Consider the following 26,755-nt stretch of genomic DNA (forward strand, 5'->3'; position numbering starts at 1 on the left):
CTTGATGTGACCACACTATTGCCAACATGTTGCTTTGTACATGTAACGATATGGGGGTACAGTGGATACAGTCATACCTCGGTGAGCTGTTTCATCTCCCTCCTCCTCCCTCTCTGTCTTCGTGACTTTGATTATGTCTTGCTTTTTCTCTCTTGCTCACTTTTTCTATTTTCATCTCCCTACAGTATCTCTGTCTTCTGTTTACATCTCTCTTTCTCCTTCTGTCTCTCTGTCTCTCTCTCCCTCTCTGGCTATGGGTTCCTATGGTGACAGGTCTCCGGTGATTCTGTTCTGTTGCTATGGTAACTGACCTACAGTTGAAATCCCGCTCTCTGATCTTTGTGTCCCGTCATTAATGTATCTCTCTCTGTGTGTGTGTGTGTGTGTGTGTGTGTGTGTGTGTGTGTGTGTGTGTGCTCGCGTGCGCACTGTGCACACTGTATCCTAACTTACACTGAAGTACATCGTTCGATATTAAAGCAATTCACACATGTAATGTGACTCTGTGGGTCTGAAACTGACACCAGACACCAACACAAATCACATACAATTGTTATTGTATGCTGAAATGTTTTGTTTTTTTTTAATGATAGATAGAAAATAGGGAAAGGATGACAGAGATTCCTAAAAGTTTACATCCCACTCTTTACTTCTCCATAGCACCATTGGAAAGTTACAGCAGGATTAATGATTTTTTTAATCCACTTTATAGACTGAATCACTGTGACATCGCAACAGCAACAGTCACCTCTTAGTAGAAAACTCTATGTTGATTACAATTGTGAAGACATGGACAACTGGCAAACTTGTTGTCTTCTGTTGTCTTTTTCAGCTGTAACTGTAACCTAACTAAATAGAGTGGTCCAACAAATCTGTCATTTCTGCTTATTCATGCACTTTGTTGCTTTACTTTGTCTTTGATAAACCAAATCTACCAGCATGGTAGCTAAGCAGTGTCCTGCTGTGGACAGGGCTGCAGCAAAATGGATTTTAGCCATCTAAAAAAATCAATAGCAGTTGAAGTGTTCGCTATATTGGAATATTTGCTCCACTTTACCTTACACATAAACCAATAGACACCGAGGTAGACAAAGACAAACAACTCCAATGTTCTGCTAACGTGACTTTCTCTGTCAGTTTAGTCAGGTGGCTTGATATAACTGCTTCACTTCCCCATCAGAAAAGGCTGTCTGACGACAAGGTAAAATGATTTAAATATTCTAAATTTATCATACACTTAAAGTGATATTGATTTTTTTTGGTGGGCCTGTTTTAGGCAGCTATAAACTCACTTATTCAGGCAGCGTGTGCTCTGCGTCATTTGATTTTATGTACACTATGTCTATAGCTGCAGAACAAGGGACTGCAGATGAAAATTAACTCTAACCTAACTCTGGTTCAACCCAAGATGTATAATTTTACAAAATGTAAAATATATGTTTGATAATGCCCATGGTCCCTTACAAATGAAATAAATACAAATAAAACTGTGGGTTTTTTTTCACAGCAATTTGTGGTTCAGTATCTTGCCCCAGAATGCTTTGACATGCAGACTGGAGGAGGCAAGGACTGAACCGTCAATCTAATAATTAGCCACAGCCACCCCACAACTTTGCACACGGAGTTCGCATTTTTAATCCAAAATTGATGCACATTTAAAAATAATTATGACCTCACGTGTCAAACACGTTTACACACCAACACTGAAACTTTCATCCATCATTAAAGTTTGTGAAACAGGTTTGTTTTTCTACTTCTTAAAATAAATGAATTAATTTATTTTTTGGAAATAGAGAAGAAAATGTGACACTGTACTTTCAGTAGGTCAGACTGTAGTATTCTATGGAGGATGTTGGCGAAGAGGAGGATGTAATAAAGAATGAAGACTGACCACAGACTGAGAGACTGAGTGATATTGTGGAGACAGAGAGAAGGACAGCTCAGACTCTTTAAGTAGCCAGGTAGAGATGCAAAAGAGCAAATGTGTCTTTCCATATTTTCCCATATTTTTTCATTATAATTTTCACAATAAATAGAACATTAAAACACGTCAGACTCAGTGTGCAAGGTGTCTGTGCGTAATGATTTTTATCAAATGGCAGATTACAAAAAGCATAGACTTGGTGTGTAAAGGCCTTTATCACAATATTTATTCTCCTTTTAGCTCTGGACTGGTCTCCAAAAACTCATAAAGGAATTATCTGGCTCTCCAGCTCCAGAATGCTCCACTTAATTTACACGTTTCTTTGTCTGCTGTTAGGTGCTGGGCAGGTAGTGTACAGTTGGTTATCAAAGCTTTTTTGCCAAAATCTGCCAGGGATGTAAATGAGGGTGATGATAACTGTGGGACTGACACAGAGCTGCCAGTTGTAAAACCAAAACATTGAGCTCAAAGACGCTGAACTGAGGAGAACTGCAGCTGATAATCCTCTGTGGGTCACTACGAACAATCACTCTCACATTGCATATAATCATTTGACCCATTGCTAATTATTACAAAATATTGAGTAGTGCAGCACAATTAATGCAATTTTTTTGCTGACAAACACACAAGTCTGTGCTTGCACATAATGCTTCCTGCTTGCTTACCGTGCAGACTCTTTGCTGTTTGCTCTCCACTCTGCTTACAATTTTTGGCTGATATTTTTGTTTTTCTCTGCTAGAAATTATGGACAGTAGCTCCTGGATAATTAAAAATCACTAGGACTTTAATTTATGAAAAACACAGTAGTGAATAACAAATTACCATATTTTTCAACATGCTTATTACCTATGTGCGGGCCACCAACATTCCAGCATTTAAGCTGAAAAGAAGTGACTAGAGTCGGGACTTAGCTGAAGCTAGTTAGCAGCAAGATGCCCCTTATTGGACAAGTTCCACAAACTTCAACAGAAAATGCCAGCGCTTGAAACCAAAATCGACCGGCAGAAGGGAACGTGTACGTGATTGGACAGTGTGAGGATGACATGACTTTGCATGGACTTAAAAGAGTAAACAACAAAAAATGCTAATACGTGTATAACTGGCACAATAAAGACTACTATGAAACTACTATAAAACTACTACCTGTCAGACAATAATTCAGCAAGTAGTAATCCTATCTGGAACACTCGGTGTAAAGCCTTGAGTAGCCCTGAGTTTCCTGACATTTGCAACGCTGGCCTGCACTACCATCCAGAGTGCCTCGTCAACCCCTGTGTTTAGTACATACAGCTGTGAACAGCTGTTAAAGAGAGAACTAGCAACAAACCTTTCCAACAACCAAGTGTATAAACAGATTTACACCACTTCTGCAAGACCTTGGAACTTGGTTAGACTCAGACAGCAGAGCAGCAGTTCTTACTGAGTCAACACCTTCCAAGTTTCATGAGTGAAGCCAAAGTGCAAAAGAAAGCAGGTGGATTTATCATCTGTATCAGAGTTATTTCCAATGCAAGTGGAAAACGTGCTTGTCCTGAATATGTTACTCTTCAGTTGAATTCTTTGGTGCAATGTGATGACTTTGCTGGACTGCACATTCAGGTTGACAACCCTGAGGACAGCAGCGTAAATCATTGTATTGTACTGTAAATAGCAATGGACTGACTCAGCATTTGACAAAGATCACACATAAAAAGGGGCATACTCAGGACTTTAATCATCTCTAATATTTCATATTAAAAGTAACCATTACCATTTCTAAGGTTGTGATGTGCGATGTTACTCTTTCTGATTATCCCAGTTTCCTTTGAGATGACAATCTGTGCACACAAATGCTCAATCACAGGTAATAAACACTATATCACTGAAAACACCAGTGGATATTTAGTCAGGCTTTCTTTTCCACACCTGCCCTCTCTTGGGTCTCTTGTAGATAATTTTCATTCTAAAAAATACAAATTGATGCAATTGCCCTGACAAAAGCAAAGGTAATCCTCAGTAACAAGAGAGCACCATAATGGTTGGTAAAAATGGGGTGGAAAATGTTGAAGAGCTGAACAGAGGTGTGTTCTGTATACTGTACTCAAACTGTATAAAAAGGGACTTTGATTTTATATTTTTTAAACTAAGAAATGAAAGGCATACCTTGTTCTCTAACATGGAACATGCCCAAAACAACAATAATGCATATGTCATATGGTGACTGTTGACAGGCTGACAATCCCTCCTGTGTCAGTAGCCCCTGAATTTGATCCACTAAATCATGCAATGAGCTTGCCTGCTTTTTCATCAACAAAATTGAGAAAATTACACAAGCTGTCAGTTCCTCCATGTTAGGATAGGGTCTGTATTGCAACCCCATTAAGATCAACTCAATAAGCACAACACAATTTGATCCAATCAACTACTTGGAAAACCTTAGAAGAATTTCTGCAACATTTGAAATCCTCCTCCTGCTGACTTGATATACTCCCTAAAGGCTTTTTCAAAAAAGTTTTTAAGTGTCATTAGATCTTCTACAACAGTCAACACTTCCCTTTTGTCAGGCTATTTCCCACAGGCCCTGAAAACTGCTGTTACTAATCTCACTAATGAGCAATTATAGGCCCACATCAAACCTCCCATTTTTAAGTAAAATAATTAAAAGTGATGTTTTTACCAACTGAACACCTCCTTGGCCAAAAATTATTTTGATGTAGTTTTTGACCTCAGCACCAGACTTTCTGGCACAGTGATAAAACTGGTTTAAATCCTTTTAAACGATTGTGACTATTTAGTATTGATTGACAATTTCACATCTGATTGTACAGAAATGAGTTCCCCCTGGCTTTGTTTTCGGGCCTCCTCTGTTTACATTTACATAATTCCACTAGCTCATATAATGGAAAAAAGCGACATATCTAACTATAATAATGCAAACGACACACAGATTTATATAACAATATCACCAGGGGACTATAGTCCCATAAAGCGATGCATAGGTACATTGAAGATCAGATAAAACTGAAGATATTGTTCTTGGAGACAAACAAGATTAAAAGTCAGTGCTCAGTGTCAGCTGTTAACATTACCACAAAGTCAGTCTGAATCTTGGTATACTTATGAACTCACGTCTGAATTTTAATAGCCACTTAAAGACAATTACAAAACCTGCCTACTATAACTCTAAGAATATAGCAAGAATAAAAAGTCTCAGTGGGATAAGAAAAACCTGTCCATTTATTTTTTCAGTAGGTGCAACAACTGTAATACGGTCTTCACAGGTCTCTCTAAAAAGCTGATTTAAAACACTGCTGCGAGATTCCCCACTACAACCAGGGAAGTGAATCACGTGGAACCAGGTCTCAGATCTTTATACAGGCTCTCTCTGTCAAATAACTGACTTCAAGATTCTTACTTTATAAAGCACTGAAAAGCACAAGGTTAAAATTCATTTCTGATCTGCTGCTCCCATAATAACCCTCCAGACCTCTCAGATCGCCTGGGATAAGTCTGTTTACTGACCCCAAGGACAAAACTAAACATGGAAAAGTAGCATTCACTTTTCATGCACTAGATATCTGGGACAAATTCCCAGAAAACTTGGTGTTCTCCAACTCTTAGTTCTTTTAAATCGAGGCTTTTCTTTTTGCCACTGCCTCTTATTAAAATAAATTTGGGGCTATTTCCATATCTTGCCCTGAACTGTAACTGCACTGTAAGTTTTATTCTCCTGTTTTATCTGTCCAATTTTATTTTAGCTTATTTTTATCTTCAGTTTTATTTTAGTATTTAAATCCTATTCAAATGTGCCTTTTTTATTTTGTCTTTTTATATTGCCTTGTGGTTTATTTTCTTAAAGTCTTTTATGTATTATGTAAAGCGGTTTGAATTGCTTTGTTGTTGTGCCTTTCACACAAACATAAAATCACCATAAATGCTTGAATGTAATTCAGACATCTTATTGAGAATCCTTTAAATTTCTTATTTGATTCCTGCATTGTTTAAGGTAAATCTCTGAATCAGAGCACTCTGCTTTGTGATGAAGTACCCTGAATGTCTTTTTCTGCATACACCCTCCTACATACATTATATACTGTACATATATATATATATATATGCACACAGGCATTTCTTCACAGAGCACAAGGTTGGCAGCAATGCAACACCACTGGAGGAATTTGGAATTCAGTGCCTTGTTCAAGGGCACTTTAGAATTGTTTTGTGAGCAGCCACCTTTCATTGCAGAATACATTGTCCTTTCAAAAACTTTTCTTCAGAAGTGAGAGAGCAGAGGGCTGGCAGACAGTGCAGTGTCACCAGACTAGTTTGTGATTCAGTTCCTTGTTCAAGGGCACTTTATAACAGGTACCCATCAACTGGTCCTATCACACAGGAACCAGAGCGCTGTTAGGTCTGGAGATTGAACTAGCATCCCTGCAGTTTTTACTCAGCCACTGTACTGTGAGAGCTGCTCTTTGTGTAGAACACACACACACACGTGTTGCATCTGGGATTAAAGTGTGTTACCCTTTATTAAAGCATAAGGCCACAAAAGGGAAGTTATTCAAGTCACAGAGCTTACAATATCTTGTTAAAGTTGAGAAGTACAATATCAAGGGATTAAAATTAAAAAAAAAATTTAATTTTTTTTTGACAGATGATGTAAAACTTTTCATCGATCTTTTTAATTCCATTTTTGAGGGAGTCTCGTTTTTGAACATGTGGGGATTTCTTAATCACAGTGTAAAAGCATTAGTTGTTTTTCTTTTTAATCAGTCGCATTAGTGATTAGTCAGTTAGCCTTGCTCTGTTAACATATTTAAATTTAACATGATATGATCAAAACAGCAGCCTCTAAATAGACCTTGTGATGAGCATATTTACCTTATCCTCAAGGTATTGATGGTTATTTGATCAGATCAGTGTTCAGTGATTATCTGTCATCTTTGCTAAAATTTCTCATATCCAGTTTAGAAGAATACATAACATAGTTTGTAAATTAAGGTCTTCAGATACTATTTGAGTATGATTTCATTATGAATGTTTCTTTCGTGCCAGAATTGTATTTGTTGTTAAGTTACATCTTATAAACAGTAACTCTCTTATTTTGGAGCCTGACTCTTCACCTGGTGCAGCAAAGGCAGGTGTTGGACCTGATTTTCTTAGTACCGATGATTGGCTTTTATATTCCGTTCTGTTCACTCTGGTTAATTCATCACTGACTCAGAAGTTAATTGGTTAACAAGACACTGAGGGCTGTAGAGGCGGGGTTTAAGTCTGATATGCTAATTATCACCATGGAAACACAGTCACAGCAGGAAGCAAAAAGGCAGTGACTAATGACCCACTCATCTGATATCCCATTCAATTTCTCCTCTTTCTCCTTTTTCATTTCTTTGCAGTCTCTCTCTCATCTACAATCGCTCATCTTTCTGTGCATCCATTCCTCCTACTGTCACTCATTTCTGCCCTGTTTCTTCTCCTCCACTCTTTGCCTTTTTCTTTTTCTTTTCTCTGTGCTCTGTTTCTTTCTTTCGTCTTGTAATGTGAGATTTACACTTTTAAAATCGGTGTAAAATTGTAAAAAAAAATTAAAATAAAAAAAAGGACAAGAAATAATGATTTGAATAATGCTGAAGCCCGAGCAGCACTAAGAAGCACATAGCAATGCCACATGCAGCAATAAACAATGTTTAAATGCAATCGCTAAGCAACACTCTCTCTTTTCCTCCAGTACTTAACTGTATGACTCATGTGTTAAGATACATTTTCATGTCTCTGTCAACATGAAGTGACAAGAGTCTCACAGTGGCCCCTTTAAAGTATTAATAAAATCATACAGTTTCTTCCCATGTCTGAATGTAATCTGCTTGTGTCTCCTTCCAACTTTTCCTCACTGTCTATGTGACTCATAGCTTTTTTTTTGACAACTCTGTTAACGTGAGGAGATAAGACACCACTAGTTAATTACTAGTCTGTTAAAAACTGTGACAAGAAACACACCCTCTTTCACATCTAGAGGATGTGGGGGGAAAAAACAAAAGCTATGAGACAGACTGCGTTTGATGTTGATGGTCTTGGAAGTCTTAATGAGCAGTGTAGATAACTTAGTTATTAACCATGGATCCACCACGATAGATGAGGCTAATTGGGAAAATCACACCAGAACACAAAGTCTTTGCAATTTCCCTTTCACAGGATTGATTTCTGTTATGATCATGGGTCATATTTGACCAATCTCTCTCTCTCTCTCTCTCTCTCTCTTTCTCTTTCTCTCTGGATATGACAAGCTGACATCATCCCATTTAAGCAACCTTTTCTCCTCCACCAATGCCACCTCCAACAGTAAAGCCAGAATCTAGTTGTGTGGGAATTGTAATGACTTACTGTATGCAGAGTATCAGTTTTCTGACTATGTAAGCCAACTTTTATTTGATATGATAGTATGATCATAGTATCATCATGATAGTATGATAATAATTCTATGGTACTTGTGTCAGAAATTTTGACCGGCTTTCCCAATATGTAACACGGTGGCAGTGGGAGGCCTTGTTGTTGTTGTTGAAGATTTTTCTCCTGTTTTGCTGGGTTTAGGAGTTCATGTTAAAGATGTATCATATGGTTTAAATTTTATTTTCTTTAGGGAAGTTTAGGGTTTAGTATTAATGACCAGGGACATAACATGAATTGGGGGCTCATATGGGACCCAGGGTCCTAACACCATGTGCTAATTTGTGAAAACAAGTTTGTGTTTTTGTTAGTCTTTGCAATCTGTAGAGTCTTGGCTCTCGGGCCTGTCAACAGGCTGAGAAGCTATCATCAATTTTTCTACTCGTCATGATGTATTCATTATGTGACAAACGTGTTTGGCTGCCATCCATTCTTATCACTAGCTTGCACCCCTTGCCTAAGGCAGAATAACATGAGTAAAAGAGCATGTTAACACAATTTAAAATACCTTCAATGTGATTGTGCTATCAAATTTATATTGAAGATTAATGTGAAAAAGCATGCAACAGGAATTTAAGAAACGTAGCAACTTGGAAGTTATGAAGCTTATGAGTACTAGCATATAATAAAATTAGGTTGTGTACAGATATGCATGAGTCAACTTAAAAGAATCATGTCAGAATCTGATGCTACTACATCATCAAACTTTGTGACCAAATCGGGAAATCCAGACAGCAGAATAATGCTTTTAAGTCTGTAACATATTTGGGAAGAACAGAACAGTGAGGCTATAACTATGCTTCATTATTATGTAAGAAAAGGACAGCGAGAGTGAGAGAGAGAATGGGGCAAGCGGTGGTTGATTCAATGCGCTACATGCAACTCTACAATTAAATAAGATAAGATAAGTGAATGAATGTGAAACGTGTTACTGTATAAAGTGTGTGCATAGGCGTCTGGTCATCTGGCGGGAGGAAAGAGATGGCATTTTGTCCCTTTCCAGATTTCTGCCTATCCCAGTTTTAAGTTTCTCTTTAATATTTGATACAAACAAAGGCCACACATACGTAAGCTCAACATCAACAGCTTGAGAGCACACCAGTGTTAATGGTTGTATTAGCTGATTGACATTAGCCACTTCATTCATGCTTCACAATCACTGGTTCATTTACCAGCTCTGTGATTAATAGCTGACTGATGATGTCCAATCACGTAGGTATACAGCGAGGTCATTACTTTTTCACTTACTTGAAGATAAGCATGTGCCAGTATACATCTGCTGCCATTATCACAATCTTTGCATTATAGGCCATATTTTTGATATTTTTAAATTGGCAAAGTTTACATGTTTGTTTGAGTGAATGTACCCTTTAGAATCTTTGTTGCTGCTCACATTTTCAAAGAGCTCCCCCAAAGAGCTGATCCTTTCCCATCAACTCTTTGTTATCACTATGATACAAATGGTCAGTTACTTGTATGTCTCTGACTGAACTTCTCAGACGTTAAGCAGAACTTAAAAGCTCTGTTCAGTTTGCAGACAGATGGCCTCCTTCAGCTCTTTTGTGGAGCAGATGTCGAGAGCAGCGGCAGTCACAGAGACAATGTGACCTACCTTTTGATCCACAGATGCCCCACACTGCACATGGCACTACACTGACCTGTCGAAGTGCTGTGGTTTGTATGAGGCCTGTGTTAAATTAACCCCTAACCAAGTTTAGAAGAAGAGATCCAAATAGGACGTGTATCAGAGCTGCGGTATGCAGCAAGGAAGTTTTGCAACTGAAAGCAGAAAAAGCCAGCAAAAGGAATTCAACCAACACGGGAAAGTTTCTTAATCAATGCTTATGAATGAACCCAGTTTTCTAGGGCAATGCTGCCACTGGCCACCAGAATGAGGACAAAGCGACTCAGGCTATGAAAGGCAGAGGGTTTGTTGTTGAGATAAAAGTCCTGCTGCTGCATCCTTTATTGCAGCAGCTCCTGAAGGTTAAGTGTCCTCCGAGGAGTTCCACATCACTTGCTGAACTTCTGAGTCAGCCACAGTGACAACAGGTTTTTGAAAGATGGGCAGTTTCCTTTTCTGCGTGACAAATAACGAACCTCATAAAGTGTAGGTAGTGACAATATCAGAATGTGATATTTAAAGTGTCAGATGTTCACATTACAAGCCTTAGATTATTTATGTTTTACCACAACATACATACATTCAATCGAGACTGTCCTCTCCCCATAAAAGACATATGTGTTTTTTGCCAGGAGTTTATTACAATCCATATTTACGTTTATTGTTTGGCAGTGACTTCTAGTAGTAATTATGATGGAAGCCAAGGGGGAAATCAGGTGACATACTGTCGTACAAAGAGCAACAAAGTCTGTATAAGAAAGAGGTTGGAGTAGGTGGATGGCTCAAACAAAGACAGGACTTTGACCCAGCATAACTTTGTGTCCCACATGAAATAAAAAGTTGATCTATTTTAAGTTACATAAAAGGTATACTGCGCAGAATTGTCAGTTATTTTTTGTAAAGCTGCATCATTGGCAAAAGTAAAAGTAAAAGCCAACCCCAGAGCCACTCTTATTTGGCATTCCACCTGGCTATATTTGCACTTTTTCAGCACTGTCTCTCTTGTATGCTGATACTCAGGACCTGGCAGCTGGGTGCTTCCTTTTTAAGAAGCCCTGACCTCACCATAGCAATGTGAGAGTATATGTCTATAAATGTCCCAAACACAGAAAATAAGCAATGAATAAGAAAATACAGGCAGAAGGCAGAGTCTCTGCAGAAAAATACACCGCCGCACACCTTTGGTGCATCATAAGTGATAATTAAGAGGAATTACTTTGGTACAGCTAGCTTATTGCTTTGTTTGGTAACATGTTTAAAACTGTTACCATTAAAAATCATATATTTCATTTTGGTGTCCCCTGCTACCAGTAGGGGATCTACATTAGATCCCCTACCAGTAGGGGATCTAATGTAGATGCTCCTGTGGATCATATTTAGAGAATAGGTACAAACCACACAGGGTAGAATGATATGGAGGACTTGTTAATTCAGTCATTAGCCCAAAATCAGTCAAGTATTTCAGTCCCTCCGTAGGTCAAATTGATAGATAGCACAGTAGATATTCAGACCTCCATGGCCACAGGTCCTCTGGTCCACATGGGGCTGCTTCACCCAACATACAACACAGAAGTAGAGACCCTGTTTTCTATATTATGTGCTCATCACTGCAGTTACTGCTTTAACCACCCAAAATAAAGATTATGACTCCAGAGGGAGCAATTGCTGCTGGAGCAATGCTGAATGCATTGCTGGCATAGTTGTAATGCCTGTAAAATTCACATGGTGAGTCCATGTTTGGGGTTTCTTTCAGGCAGTCTCAACACGCTCTTGCAAACAAGATGTCAGACTGTTTTAAAACCCTGTCGCATAATGACCTTGAGCAACGGACTGAGATCTTTGGCATACTTGGCCAAAGAGTCAGCCTGAGTGCCCAGTTAAATTAGCCATGACAAAGCTTTATTTCAGTTCCATCAGGCTTATTACAATTTGGTAAACAACATGCACTGACAGTGAAGGAGAGGCAAAAACCTCACGAACCCTGTCTGGATCAGAAAATCTGCAGCAGGCCTTGACATTTTGGTGGATGACGTGGTCATCATCATGCTGCATGTAATATTGACTGTGGTCCTCCATTACTCAGTCTGTGTTTGGGAATCAGAGCAGGGCTTTGGTGCAAGGAACCATCAGTATTTCCATCGCTCCAGCATCTGTCACTGCAAAAAATCTCAAGGTCTATGTCTGCTGGAACAATAGTGCCCTCTCTCTGTTTTTGTTGTAAAGCAGTTTTATTCCTTTTGTGCCATGAAGCAACCCGACACATTTCTGAACTGCTTGAGACTGCTGGTTCAAAGTAGTAAAAATGATCACTGAACAGAAAGCTGGTCCAGCTGAAGAAGCTATTTCCAATACATACAAAAACAACACATGCACATTAAATTATATGCACTCACACACATAAGTGTTGTCCAAAGAGCACTACTTCTCAGGCCCAAAGGAAAAAAGAGATTACTGACTCTTTTTCTCTCTTATTCCTCTGTTGTTCACTGGTTATCTTTCTCCTCTTTCCATCCATCTTTGCCTCTCCCTCTCTTTCTTTCTCTCTCTGCTTGCCCTTGGCAATATCGTGATAATAAAAGCTAAAGAATACCTTTGAGTTTCGACTCCCTCCATTTCTCTCTGCCCCCTTTGGCCTGCCATTATATCACACATCCACACACACATATCTGCAATACACACACACCGACACACACACACACACACACAAAAACACACGCTGATACGTACAGTATACACACAAACAAACACACACGCTAGTATATCAAGTTGTGACTGAATTACATTTTGAGTGATAGTGCTCTTGAGGGCAAAGCAATGATAACTCACCTGTATGTGTGTGCGGTTGGGAGGAGTGTACCTTTAGTTAGGTAGGTACAAGGTTGCAGGATTTACGTGTGTGTGTGTGTGTGTGTGTGTGTGTGTGTGTGTCCATTGCTCAGGGCTACAATAATAAAGGGGATAGCTAACCTGAAAGAGTTGGCCTTTACTGCAATGCTAGAGCTGCCAAGCTCTGCTAACACAGCCAATACAGACCACAATCTGACAGTGCAGAGATAAAGCTTTCTTTGTTTTGTTTTTTTCTATATTTTTTCTTCTGCCTCTCTAACACACACACACATGCATGTGCACATACAAAAAACCTGTCAGAAAGCAGGCATGGATGCATTATATTTGAATCAAAACCTCACAGGTTAACCTTCAGTTGTGTGTGTTGTGCATCTGTGGATCATTATAATAAAGGATGAAAGAATTTGTGGCCCAGCCCCATTTAGGTTGCCCGTTATGTATTCAATCAATTGAAAAATATGGTTCACAAAATCACAAATGTGCCACTTTATAGACAATATTTCAAATGATATCAACCTATTTCACATATCTCCTAATGATACTGAAACTTTTTTTATTTTTTAATTACTACTTTACTGGAAAATGTAGCTAATGGGTTGCATGTTGATACATAAATGCAGACACAGCAAAAATAACTACACTGACCATATACTGTAAATTATTGAAAAAGGTTATTAGAATATAAGTTGCTGTGGAAAGACAGGCAGCATCTGTTTATTTCCTGAGTTGTCAGAAACAAGCTTCAGTATGACACACTGTGGGCAAAAATAAAAGGCACAGTAGATCTTTACACATATTGGCTTGGTCACATACACTGTTGGACCATAATACTATGTGAACAATCTGCTACTACAAATATAATTCAGGCTACTTTACTCCAGTTTTTACGGATGCTGCCAATATGTTAAAACAAAAAAAAAAGGGGGGGGGGGCAGATCAGTGTAAAGAGATTTTCCCAGATTTCATGTCTCCAGTTATCCAAAAGTTTTTGTATTTTCTGCTTCAAGACGACAGTATTCATGCTGTGTACAGTAAACAAGGTCTACGTGTGCTGAGCATAGCTCAGAGTATGCTTTCAGTTAGTGCTTGAATAAAATTGAAAACCAGCAGCCAGCACAGCATGTACATGCAGCTTTCATGGGGAAGCTTTATATTGTCTGGTTTTATAAGATAAGTGACAGACTATCTTATGTCTTATGCTTACAATATAAAAGGAGATTAATTTCAATAAAAATTCAAATATAGTACACATAGAAGCAAAAGAGTCAGGCACATTAAAACCAAGGTAATGGTGAAGTTGTAGCCTAGGTTTATCCAATATTCAAAATAATAATAATAAAAAATAATACTTAGTAAATCCTAAACCTACCACTTTTACACAGGAATAAAATGAGGGGGTAACCCAGATCAGTTACCCTCACTACAGAATAAAACAACATCTTGGGAGAAAGTACTGTCATCAATTATATATGATTATATTGGGCATAATATTTAAAATCACTTCAGACAAATGCAATCAAATGGTACTATGAGTTGTCTTATTAAGGACATTTTTCTGTAAAAAAACAAACAAAAAAATAACAAAACAAACTTACAGAAAACAATCTCACAGACGCCATAGGATTCGATATATTTGGCGTATGAGGTAATTTATTCACTGATAATATATCCTGGCTCTCAATGTAACACCTATTCTGTTGATTAAAGCGACTTCCCCCCCGGCCAGGAACTAAAAAGAATGTGGAAATGTTTATTTTTTCTTGTTTATGTAATATTTGTTAATTTTATTGTTTTTTTGGCTATAAATGATTTCAATTTAAAGCTTCATTATCAACATTATGTTTCAAAGCCTTCTCCCTGATTCTGCAAATAAAAACTCATTGAGGATATTTTAAATCCTTTTGTCTTTAAGTACTGTATGGTCAAATTTTAACGTTATGTATCGACAAGATGAGCCCTCAAAAACCCACAAGTCTGTGTTATAAACGACCATGAATTAATGTCACAAAGATTTCTGGGAGAGCTTGACACTGTTTCCCACTTCATCCTTGAATGAAAGGACCTCGGCCATGAAAACTGCTTCAAACTGAGCAGACTGACCCAAGGCCCCTCTGGCTGGCCCTGTCTGCACATCATGGCAGGCAGTTTACAGACAGAATACTTTAGATGAGCAAAAGTCTCAGCTCTTTTCCAGAGGCTGCCTGACAGAAATGAACCACATGCTGCACCTCAGACAGCTGGAGAGCAGCAGCATTTTTCCACCTCCTCTCGAGATTTTTTGGCCAGGAAAGAAATCTTAGCTTATAAGCACAGTAAGTGCAGAAGGGAGTGCATTCATCAACAAGCAGCAATATACAGTAAAATGTAATGTACTATATGTAGAAGAGCTGCATTCTGTAACGGTGACTACAGCTAAATTCAAGCACTGCTTACAATGACAGAAAAATGAAATAAAAATGGGAACAAAATACAGCCAAGCTGCTGCTGCTGCACCAGAGTGCCTTGATGTAATAAAAAGAAGTTAGTAAGTAAACAGAAAACTACAGACTGCTTGGGTTCCAAAAATGTATTTTTATAATCAAATTTTCACCATTTTCTTAATTCGTAACAAACACAGGGATTTATTAAAATTAAAAACCAAAAATAGTGAGCCCAAATGTGCTAAATCATCATCAAATGTAAAGTACACAGTGTATACGAAACACACACCTGTACACCCACACATACTGATGAGTAATGTGCGTGTCATTATATCACAGTAAATCACTCTGTCACTAAACTTCATATCTCCATACTGACAGAGATTTAATTACCACACATCCACAGAGCCACAGGTAGAAACATGTATTTAACATAGATTTAATTATCCCTCTCCCTTAAACACACACACGCACACGCACACACACACACACACACACACAGTGTCTGTGCACAACAAATGAGTGGTCGACCTTAACTGTAGCAGCATGACGCTGAACTGAACAAAAAACAGCGATCCAAACCATAGAAGGTAGATCCCTGCTCTGTGCACACAAAGACACACACGCTAAATCACACACATGCACACACAAAAATAGTTTGTGAAAAAAACTGGCTCTTATTGTTTTCACAAAGTGTTTGTGTGTGTGTCATCATCGCAAAATGTGGTAGACACCTACTGTAGCGGGAGCTACCACAGGGCGGCTCTGAGTACTTTTCAAGGTGTTTACATGTCAGTCTGTCTGCGGACAGATTTTTTTCACTGTTACAACATAACAGTGTTGTTTTACAGCTGTGTAGTTGAGATCACAATGAGGAGTTCAAAGATGCGTCAGGTCCATTCAAGGGTGCTGAAAGAAGTGGGTCGGAAGCAGGGAAGGGACAACTGACCCTCCACTTAACGCCCTGGTCAACACATGTTTCAAGTCATGGGTCTAAGTCAAAGATGTTGAGATGTTGTATTAAAGTAACTGCTGAAGTCTTTGCTGAACCCTTATTTCTCATTGCAGCTCACATCATCAGGATTCACCAGGAACTTACTGATTCCTGACAGAAGCATTAGTGTCTGATGCAATGTAAGCATTACTCCACTGGTTTCAGATTGTGGTACCACTGATGGTACGTTAGGTCCATAGCCTGTATAAATTATGGACGTAGCTACCGTGATATAACCCATTTGTTCGTGGACTGCCCTTTGAAGACTCGAGTTCGGCATCACAACTGTTGCTATCAGAAAGGGGGATCTGACTCGTGGACTCATAGCAACGACTGACAGCCTGTCACTGAAGCGGCCCTGCACTTAAATATGCGTCAGTTTATGCCAAAGTAAGCAAATTATTAAAAAAAGTACGGTTCTCATGAAGGGGGAAATAAGCTATAGAAACCAAAAGCATATTTTGTTCAAGGCTGTAAACATGATGCTTTATGCTGTAAAGTTAGGCATTTTAACATGAAGGTCTATGGAGAATGATTGTGTGACATTTGCGCATTGGCTTGACTTTTCTGCCTCTGAGGATGTCACTTGGTTAGCTCCCTCAACAAACTACTACTGCTTTCACTGCATTTCACTTTCATTCAGAGGGGACGCAGAAAGACAAAGGGATACACACACACCTCAAAACTGCAAAACAATTTGCTCAATCAGTGTAAGACCTTTGAGAAGAATAGTACTCTGCACGAAGAAACGTAGAACATGCACTCAACATCATAAGAGCCACGCCAAAGGATCCCATAAACAGACACACACAAAAACAGACACAAAAACATGCTCACACACTCACACACCATTGGCTGTAGGACAGATTGTCCTGGAGTCCTATGAAGTCCTTGTATTGTTATTCAATGGATAATTTTATACCAGCAGAAACAAACAGACACACAGACACAGAGACTGCTGAAAATCCCAGAGGAGCATGATTGATTGGTAAAATGATTAGCAGAAGTTGATCTGTGACTTAAAAAAGCGGTTTTGTCTCTGATGATTATTAGTGACTGTGACCTTCTCTTCCAGTTCAATACAGAGTTTTAAGTTTGTCCTTAAAACACAATAACAGAAGAATCAATTCTAAAAATCGCTACATGAACTAGTTTGAAGTGGGGCAACAAACAACAAGACTGATAATTGTAAGTTTGCTGATGCAAAGACACAGCGAGAGCAGGTTCAAAACCCAAGTGTCATCCATTATTTACAGTTCTGTCACTAGTATAATTACTGGAAATGAGGTGCTGTGATGTTTGCACAGTAGAGTACAGTTTAAATGCTGACAACAGTTATATAAAAAAAAAGAGATTTCCACTTCTGGAAAGCTTGATACGATGCCAATGACAAAGACAGTTTCTCTTGAAGAGAAATATTAGCAAATCTTTCACAAACAAGTCAGTTTAGGGACAGATGCATATTCTACCCAACCACCACAACTGTGCACTTGTATTTGTGTATTATTTCAGGGTAAAACAATCACACAGATCTGGATCAGTTAACGGCAAATGACAATCCAAAGCATTAGCATGAAGCATTTCACGGGAGACTGGAGTGCATAATCACCTCATTAGGCCCAAAATGTACCCACTTATAGAGGCAATGCAAAATAATGCAGGTATTGTAGTTGTTTACAAAGAAAATCACATGGTCAGACGTGTCATCATTCACACGGTGCTCAACAAGCAGACAGCTGTTTACCGCAGAAACTCTCTCATGTGGGATGCATTTTCCCGGTGTGGTTGTGCTACAGTGGACGTCTTTGATGGCACGTTAAATTCAGTCAAAGTGACTGAATATGTTCAATCTTCCAGGAAGATAATGGCTGCATCCACAGGGAACAGAAAGAAATTGGTTTGATAAGCCTTAAAACTATGTAAACTGAATTCCGTAGCAGTCCCAGAGACTAAATCTCAATCTAACCAAACACAGCGGGAGATTCAGCGCTGCCAAAGACATGATTTTTCTACCATCCAAACTCTGAATAATGGAACTTCTTGTAAAAGAGTCGTGCTGTATCCATGCCCCCCCTCCCTCTTTCATAAACTCCAGACACTTGTCGAATTTATGCCAAGACACTCTGAAGGTGCTTTGGTGGCACTATAGCCTATAAAATCACTTTATGCTGGCATTTCCTTTATTTTAGTAGTACTTTAAAGAGAGCTAACAGAAGAGGTGGTCGGCAGGTTCGTTGTTTTCTACACACATTTTTCCACACAACCACCACTGTTAACAAGTCAGCCAAATCTGATCAGTTTAGGCTACTTAAAGTGCATGCAACAGGGTCAAGGAAAATATTGCACAGAGCACATAGCTTGTTGTTCACCCACTTATTTACTCCCTGAAATATATACTTAAACAAGGGGTGTAAGCGCTAACAATGGCACTAACAAGCGGAGTAGTCGACAGGTAGATTGCTGTTTCTCCTTTTTAGATTAGGCCTGAAAACAGAGAGTTGACAAGGGACCAGGGAAGAGGAAAATAAGGCAAATGAGCACAGTGGTGGGCAAGTAACAAACTGTATTTTCTTCAGGAAACCATCTGTTAGAGGAGGCAGGGTATATGGGAATCTGTGCTTGCAAGGGTAAAAGAGGGCAGGTGAGCTGATCTACGAGCTGAGCAGAGATGTGTGCTATCAGCATGAGCATCCACCCCTCTCATAAGCCCTAAAATCACCCTGAGTACTGAAAGAGAGAAAGACAAAGCCAGAGAGGGAGAAAGACAGAGAGACAATCCTGTGTTCCAGTAATTAGTCTGTAGAAAGTGAGCTAGACTATAATTCGGTCAGTCAGATGGATGTCTGCCCTCCAGACATTAGGTTTAGCCATTATCTGCACTCATCCCTCTGCTGTCCATCTATCCATCTCTCCTTCTCCTTCTCCCTCTCCACCACATTCATCCTTGTACCCTGTCCCACCACCATCCATCCATTCTCCCGCTTTGCCTCCCCCGTGTCCTCTCGCCACTCCTCCACACATTAGACCTATCTCATCATTTATGCTCAGCTCTTCCAATCCTGTATCCATTCCTGTCTCTCTCCTCCTCTCTGTCTCCACACATCACATCTAACCATATTTTAAACCCATCCCTCCAGTCCTCTCTATCAACACATCCATCTCCTCCTGTCCCCTATCCTCTCCTCTTCTCTCCTCTCTTGCAGACATTAGATCAAGCCCATTACCTGCCGTACATACAGTGCACTCACAGGAATCAGTTTATTTGTCACAGACAGGACATGTGGAGGAATCTGTCGTGGTGACAGTGATGGAGAGACATTCAGCTTTCAGCCTCACAGCAACAGTTTTTACGTCCAATAGGTCTCTACACGACACGCAGACTGTCCACATATCACTTAACAAACACATTTTCTATCAGTTGTATGTCCCAGCTGCTTGGCACATAGGTATGAAGATAGTGCCGTCCCTCTACTCCTGTCCATTCATCTCTCCATCGGATCCCTCTTTCTTATCTCTGTAACCTCTCCTCCCTCCAGACATTAGATGGAGCCCATTATCTATACTCATTGCTGCACTCCTGCACGCATAACTATCCGCACCTTCCGGCCTGTCTCTCCTCCTTCCAGACACGAGGTCTGAGCCCATTATCTGCACTCATTCCTCTACCCATGTCCTTCCACCCTTTCTATCCATCCATCTAGCCATCCCTCCACGCTCGCTTTGCTTCACTTTACCTGTTGTCTCTTTCTCTCTCCCTCTGTCCCTCTTCCCTCCTCTCTCTGCCGGATATTATGTCTAGCCATTATCTACACTCGTCCTGCTGCTTCAGTCCATCCATCTATCCTCTTTCACTTCCCTCTCCACCTCTATGTCTCTCACCTCCAGATAGTCACCTATTATCTGCACCACTCCCCCCATCCATCCTTTCTCTCACACATGCTCACACTCTCACTCAGCAAGATCAGACACACATTCACACACCTGACCGATTCTCTATCTGGACAGACTATCCTCACAGTCAGCAGAGCAATAGGGATGTAGCACTGTTTTAAAAAGTGGGGAATCTATGACCTCCAATACAAGACGCCAATTTAAACCTCAGATAAAAAGATCTTTTTTGGATATTTGGATAGATCCAGTGGACACAAAGCACATTTTTTCGAGTGTTGCACTGAAGTATCATTTTAAGGTACTTGTGCTTTACATGAGTATTTCTTTTCTATACTTAATAAATATATATGCCAACTGCTTCTTTTTACACCATTACTTGACAGCTATAGTTAACTATTTGCTTTTCACATTAATATTTTACAAAACGCACAGTAAGCTTATAAAATACAAAAAAATGATGTATGTAATATTGTCATTTGTAATAATATATCAGGGACCAAACAGGTACTTTAACTTTGATACTTGAAGTATCTTTTAAGTCCCCCTCCACTCAAAATTGTGTTTTCTCTTGTGTTGGTGACCCCTAAAGTGTCTAACCCCAACTGTACTGACTGAAATCTGTGCAGAGATTGTTACTTGAGATGTTTTCACATTCCTCTACTGAGGGGAGGGATGTCTGAGTGTTTCTAACAGATTCAAACATAGGCCGACACTTAGCAAGATAGATTAGGTACGTCCTTAATATGAAAGTTTATTGCTGTCTTATACTTGAAACACACAATGGCTGGGGAACAGACTCCGACACAACACCAGCAAAGACATCAGGGCGCCAACAGTTAGCCGGCAAGCTAACTAGCTAAAAACCAACCTACGGTGCTGGTCGAAGATTACAATAAATACATTGCTGTATTAGTACTTTTTTCTTAAGTAAAGGACCTGAACACTGCTTAGATTTGATGCCGCAATAAATGTAAATCCTTAACTTAAAAGCACTAATATCATTGTGTAAACCTCTAAATCAAACGAGAGGTCCTTCGTTCATTATTTTACTCAAACAATTTACGACAAAATGTCCTCAAACGTAACAGTTGAAGTCATGATGAGTAAGTGAGCAGTAGTAACTATACCATAAGTTCTTGACAGATTGTTTTGCATATTGCAGTATTTTCCCAAATGGGCTGTGTGTTTCAGAGTGATTTTCAGACAGTTTTTGCTCTCAGTTCAGTTCAGGCATGAAAATCAACTGACTGTACAGAGACTTCAAATTTGTAAAATGGGTAGTCCATCACATTGAACAATACAGCATCTTTATTTTTCCTGTCAATGTAATGTCAGTGATGCAGCTGGAGCAGGGACTATTTTCTTTTTAAACTCTCTCTGTTGGTGCGCTTCAGGACACTAACCTCTGAAATACCAGTAGGTTGCTAAGCAGCAACAATTTCGAAGCAAGAAAAGGCCAATTTTACATTGTCCTTTGAAACCAATAATGCTTGTTTATACTGTTGTCTTCTGGACAGTGCAATTAGAGCTTTGAATCAGGCCCGACCCTACATGAACCTGCATATTTTTTTTCCCGACCTGAGCCCAAAGCACTGCAGCAGTTTTGGGATGTAAAACTACTGAAAATATGTACAAGCTCAAGTCAACGAAAGTCTTGTCAGTGCTGTAAAAGACCTTTTTGACACAAGGTGCGTTTGTAAATTGCCACTCTGAGCACCGGATCTTATTCTGGACCACTTTCCAATTTGGAGTTCTGAAATATATACCATTTGGTTCCTGAGTTATTCAGAGCACCAGAGGCTCTGCGCACTAAGATACTGAGACAGAGCAACAGTCCATAAGGGAATTGGAGTGAACATGCTTCAATTCAAGCCTGGTGGAAAGTAGAGAAATTATATGCCAGCCCAACCCATACCCAATCAAGGGTATCAATTAATTTATTAATCAATTTAAAAAAAGAGCTATTTGCTGTGATGGGTTATTGTATCAAGCAAGTCTTTGTAAGTTGATTTTAATTATGTCCTGAGATTAAATAAAACCAGTGTCTGCATGAAATTTTTCTAATCAATTTAAAAAATATAGCAGGTTTTGGAAAGTAGTGTAGTTTAGTGTAAACTGCATGTAATCTGTAGTGAGTGAGCTAAAACATGTATGTTAACATTGTAGATAGACCAGTCAGTTTAAGTTATTGTATACTGTGAGCAATTTTTACAATTTTTTAGGGTGTAAAATTTAAAAAGTAAACAGGGTAGTAGTTACATTACAACTACATAGACATAATATATTGCTGCAAACAAAAGGAGGGTAAATTGAGCAATGCTTGTTACATACTTCATTGCAACCCCCTGTTCATCTCTCCCTTACCCTCCTTACCTGCTCTGCAGCTCGCTTCATTTTTCTATTATTTCCTCCATCACTGCCATCTATCTCCTCTATATCTTCCCTATGCCCTTCCCTCCATCCTCCACTCTCTTTGCTCTGCCCTCTCACCTTTCTTCCCCCATCCTCCTCTCCTTCCTCCTCTTTTGACCCTGCTGTATGCATCCATCTCATTCGTACGTCCATCAATCTTGTTTCCTGCCATTTTTCTCTCCTCTCGTCAAAAACCTTTCATCCTCCTCACTCCTGTCCTACATCCATCTGCTTCATTCTCCCAGCATTCACTCTGTGCTCATCCTTGAAGTCTATCTTCCTGTTTACCATTCCTCCCCTTTCTTTTGCCCCCCCTCCCCCCCTTCTGTCTTTCTCCTCCAGGTCTCCTCCGAGTTTGACAAGCCACTTCTCTGCTTGCTCTGCTGCTCTCCTCCTTATCTCTTGTTCCCTCTCGGCCTCCACCAATTCGTCTCTCCGCACCACTATTGCTTTTATTCTTTCACTCCAGTCACTTCTCAGGTTACTGTTAGCAGTTTTGCTGCAGAAGAAAACAGGATTTGGGCCATATGAATCCAATCTTTAGTTACGCTCATGTAAGATATGAATTTACATGCTTAATTAACACTGTGAAAGAAAATGCTTAGGAACTGTAACATCCAGGGTTTTCTTTTTGTTTCCATTTAAGTTCATTTAGGGATGAAAAAATCCTATGCTACTCTGTGAAAGTATCATACAATGTGTATTCTTTATCGTAATCAAAACCCATAACTCCATCTTTTTTAAAATTTTTTATGGCCGTATTGTATTAGATCAAATAGAAATGTCCCATGTTGAACTCTGTTGACTCTGGTGCCGGGCCACTACCACAACCCTAATAATAAGTTCTCTCCTTCCTTCTTTTCTAAATATTACACAATGATTTATGTTTATAACCATGTAAATGTGGTATATGTGCAGCTGTGTGTAAATGGTATACTTTTTTCTCTTTATGTTTGCATATATCCTCATTCGCCACAACACTCATCACCCTGATCTCTCTCTTGCACACACACACACACACAGACACACAGACACACAGACACACATCCATCTGTGTACATGTTTTTGTTGTCTCCGTTTCCTTTTTCAGTCTTTTTTTTATGTTGTGGTTTGTTTGTTTTTGTTTTTCCTCTTCCCATCAGTGAAAGCCTATGCTGTATCTTTGTGTGTGTGTGTGTGTGTTGTGTTTTATATTGTTTTGTTTTGCTGTATGTGCCATTGTTCGTCTCGCATGACTGTTTGTATGTTCTTCTCTTCACTTGTTCTGTTGTCACTGCATTTCACAATAAAAAAAAAACAACTAAATGTTTAAAATAAATATTTTTTTAAATAATTCGAAGTGTCGTATTCATTTTTAGTCATCACATTCACCCATTTGTGTGGAGTAACACATGAATGGGTCAATATTTGTACATACATCAACACATAACTTTGTTTGTATTTACACATTATTACACATCTTTGTGTTAACCTATCTGACACAGTCACTGTGTTAATATCCTTGACACATTTCATTTGTCACATTTAACATAACATGTTGTCCCAAATACAACTCATTAATGTGTATGAATTTAACACAGGTTGTGTTGCTATTGACACATCCTTTTTAAGAGTGTAAATGACTCAGAGCAACAAGTGCTTGTATGTACAAACCAACAAAATGTCTCATATGTCACTGCCTTCTGAAAAGACTCATGTGACCTCTGCTGTCAAAAAGGCACTTTGTATGGTCATCTTCACCATGACCTCATCCCCAAGAGGTTCTGCAGCACTTCATCATCATCTCAGTACTTCCTCTTTTCACTCCAATGGAGAACAGTCATTATCTGCACTACCACAAGAGGTACCTTGCCAGGAAAAAGTTTGAAGCTTATAAACAAATAATCAATTGGTCCTCTCTCAGAACACACATTTCCTTACTCAAAACATGGGGGAGAGTCGCCTGAAATGTGACTCGTTACAACTGTTACCAACACATTTTCTCATCTACATTAATAGCATCATAATGTCATTATGTTGGCATCTCCTGAGAAATATCAACAGGATTTGTCCATTCTGCAAGGAAATGGCAGTTGGAAAACCAGTTAAGTACAAACTAAGCAAAAATTATTATTAGTATTTAATTTGTATTTTTCACACATATAGTTGTGTTTGTGAGTTGTGGAGCTAAAATTCACAATGCATGTATCTGTTCTTCATCAGCATAGTTTACATGCTAGTTGTGGTCTGTAAGGAGCTCCAAAGCACTGATGCATCCAGTTGCTCATTTGTAAGTGTTATATTGTTACTGCCAACATTTGCCACCACAGCTTAATCACTTATCAGGTATATGTAAAATACTGTATATACATACATAACTTGTGTGTCTGTTTTTTTTGTCAATAAAACTTGCAAATATAAATGGACTGTGTGGCTAAAGCTTAGACTGTAAAGCTTAGGGACCTGGCGTGTTGCTACGTTGACTGCGGGGGTCGATTTAAACAAAAGCCTCCCCAAAATGCATGAATTGCATAACTATGAAGGTGTAATCACTGTACTTGTAAACAGGGAAGGACATGAATTCACCAATTGCCTCTGAGTCATTATACATTTACTGTTTACATACTTGGCATGTACTCAACATAAAAACACTTACTTACTTATATATCGCTATGAAAACTATTTGTTTAATTCCGTTTTAAGCGTTGTTACAAGCTGTTAAAATTAAGAAGCATCTTCACTTCATTTGTAAGCAGAAAGTACGCACTTTTGGTTTAATTCCTTAAGACTTGTTTTCTCGATTTAAAAACTTGGTTCATGATAGTAGACACATGTAGGTTGTATGCCTGAAATGAATACACATGTAGGTAAAATAAATCTCTGAGTTAAAGAGTAAAAAGTTAAAAAATGTTGCAATTATAGTGGCTCCTCCCTGTACATGTACATTTACACAGTCACCTCTCTCGCTCTCTCTCATTTTCATCCATCCTGTTAATCAGAAAAAAAATTATATTCTCCGCATAAAAACACCAAAGTAAATAATCATATCAATTTTAATATTTGTGCTAAAAAATATTACAAACACACTGAAATCTTTTAAATGACAAAACTGGAAATAAGCAGGATGCCAAAGTTTAAATTAGGGTACTTTTACGGGAATAAATAATGTCTTACTTTAAACAGTGAGCTGCCGACTGTAAAGACAACATTCTTTATTAGCATTCGACTGCTCTGATGTGATTTACATGGATGCAGCAGCCCCATACGCTCAGGCCCCTCGACGCTGTTTATCACAGTGCGCTTAAATTCATTACAGGTGACAGTTTTAGAGCACATCATTGTATCCTTTGTGAGAAGAGAAAACATTGCCTCTTGTTTACTGACAAAGCCGTATCTCACAAACTACGTTTATACATTTCATCACTTTTAAAATTCAGAATGATAGTATACTATATTTAATCAAAGGAAGTGTTCGGCGTGTGAACACTCAAGTAGGACAGCCACCTTTTTTTATGCACCTGGCTGTGCCTGAAATTGGACACACTTTTGTATCAAGAAGTGTACCTGTTTCTCTTAATGTTATGCCTGATCACACATGCTAGGTGGTCCACACCGATGTGAATTAGCATATCATTTAACATAAGCAAACACAACCTTTACAGTATGCTCTGTGTAGCATAAATAAATAGACCACATACTGGGCAGAAGTATCATGTGTGTTTGTGAGTGCCAGCATAATTGTGTGTGCACAGACATTTGTCATACTCTGCCTGCTTGTTGCTCTGCAAAAGCAAGAAAGATTACAAAGGAGAGAAAATTTTCACTGGTGCTTTAGATATGCAGAGTTGAAGAAAAACGTGAGAATTATTGTTTCAAAATGTTTTATGTTACAGTTAAGTTTTCTTTTCAACATGATTAAAGTCTAATGAAAAATTTAGAGTGTCGAGTTAGCGGTTTTGTTATATTCTATTACATTAATTGTACAAAAGGTCTTTTTAAGCACTGACTGTAAATTTCCTATAGCTGTTTTTGTGACTGTCAGTGCATTACATAGTGTGTCTTCAGTCACAAGCTTGTGGGGATGGACACCATCCCTTATCTCAACCCTGAACAGGAGTTTGATGGATGGATGCTTTACCTGTTTGGATCTTTGCACTGTGGGCAGACAGTAGAAAGGGAAGAACTCTTGCAGTGAGAGACATAAAGAAAGATTTCTGGTTGCAATGAGCAGCTGG

At 38.9% G+C, this 26,755-nt stretch overlaps 1 protein-coding gene across 2 annotated transcripts in view; it reads right to left on the reverse strand.

The window, feature by feature from the left end:
• Positions 1 to 26,755, reverse strand: part of LOC121944114 (CUB and sushi domain-containing protein 1-like) — a 464,794-nt gene that overhangs the window by 394,451 nt on the left and 43,588 nt on the right. The gene's annotated exons all lie outside the window — the stretch shown is intronic.

The sequence above is a fragment of the Plectropomus leopardus genome, chromosome 1 (genome assembly GCF_026936395.1).
Source record: "Plectropomus leopardus strain MGB_pleo_1.0 chromosome 1, ASM2693639v1, whole genome shotgun sequence".
Taxonomy (NCBI): Eukaryota; Metazoa; Chordata; class Actinopteri; order Perciformes; family Serranidae; genus Plectropomus; species Plectropomus leopardus.